The sequence below is a fragment of the Seriola lalandi genome, unplaced genomic scaffold (genome assembly GCF_002814215.2).
Source record: "Seriola lalandi dorsalis isolate HSWRI2012SDOR001 ecotype SW California unplaced genomic scaffold, Sedor1 jcf7180002051195, whole genome shotgun sequence".
Taxonomy (NCBI): Eukaryota; Metazoa; Chordata; class Actinopteri; order Carangiformes; family Carangidae; genus Seriola; species Seriola lalandi.
The window spans coordinates 1-1,797 of NW_019521748.1; positions in this window are offsets into that span (position 1 = coordinate 1).

A 1,797-nucleotide genomic window follows, 5' to 3' on the forward strand; every position below is an offset into this window, starting at 1 on the left:
CACTCAAAACAGTCTTTTAGAGACTCCCTGGCCTCCGGGGTCCAGTTCCTGAATGAGCGGGTGGTTGCAGCCTGCCTCAGTACACAGGGCTTGTAGGAAGGCTGAAGAAAAACCAGATTATGATCTGATCTGCCAAGTGGTGGTAGAGCTGAAGCAGTGTAGGCCTCCTTTACATTTGCATACAACAGATCAAGTGTCTTATTTTCCTTTGTGGGACAGTCAACATACTGAGCGAAGCCAGAGAGGTGAGAAGTGAGAGTGACATGGTTAAAATTCCCCGATATTGCAATGAATGCATCAGGGTGCTGCGTCTGTACTCTCGCAACAGTCTTGTGAATGATGTCACACGTGACTGCAGGCTCAGCTCGTATTTGAATGTAAACAACAATGGCTACGATGTGAGAGAACTCCCTCGGTACATAGTACGGTCTAAGACCAACTGCCAACAGTTCAATATCTCAACAGCAGATCTTCTCCTTCACTATGATGTGACCGGGGTTGCACCATCTATTGTTCACAAGCAGAACCAGTCCTCCACCTTTATTCTTTCTACTTTCTCCAGATTGTCTGTCCGCTCATACTACAGCGAAGCCGGGTAAGTCCACACAACGGTCGTAGGCCTATGTATTGTTCACATTCTACCATGCAACTTATTTCAGAAGTTATTTGTTTGGAGGGCCTCACAGTTTGGGGCCTGCGCAGTCCATGTTCCCAGTCCAGCAGCATGATGAGGTAGCTCTTGAGACTTGACATACAGTATTACCTACACTAACATTGCAAGTTAAAAAGAAACATCTTTAAGCCGAAGGCATTTGAATGTTACTGCTCCAGTCTTACACAGTCCGTTGCATTTAATGTGATGATTATTAAAAATTCCCTTAAGGTATTTTCTCCTTAGCCAGGCTACTGAATCCATTTACTTCTGCTACTGCAGTGGAAAATGACAAAGACCACATCATAATTAAAATGTTTATTATAAAAACAGACATGACATAAATAGCATGGTTTAGCTGAAGAATTGCCAGACTGTTACAGTACATTTACAGGAGGAGGAGGAGGAGGAGGCCTGCTGAGCAGCTCTGCCCTCACAGGAGCCTCACACTGCAGATCCCACAGTCACATTTCAGTCATCTGTCAACCCCATTCCTATACAGAGGCAGGTTACAAGAAAATACAACAGAAACACATGCAGCATCAGGAGTACATGCAAAAACGTGCAACTAAATTACATGCAACAAATAATTTCATGCAAAAGAAAAAGTATAAATACACAGGGTTGACAAAAGGTTTTTCAGAATTTATGGTATAGAGATGAATGCAGCAGGTTTGGCTCCACTGGAACACCTTTCCGGAATTGAACACTACTGTGCAAGTGTTAAAAATCCCACACAACCAACGTTCTCAGGTGAGAAGATAAAGAAACAACCAACTTTGGCGAGACACTGCACTCAAACAATATTTAAGATAGCTGCAACTGAAGCCAATGGACAAACACTGCACCTGCAGCAGTAGCATTTCACATCCTCTGCTTATGCAACAGACATAAGGTGATAGGCATCACCAGAGCAACACCATGCTTCATTCTCTCCAACTACATACATATCTTCACGAATGTAAAGTGCACTCAGGTGGAGAACCAGCAAGTGACTCGGCTCCAACTGAACTTCATATCCCACAAATCCTCACTTTCCTCCTGTCAGTTCACAGAACTGCAACAACAGCAAACAGTGATCTTCTGCGTTGACTTAAGAGTCACAGTATTTGATGAGCATTAGAGCCACTGATAGGAAAAAAAAA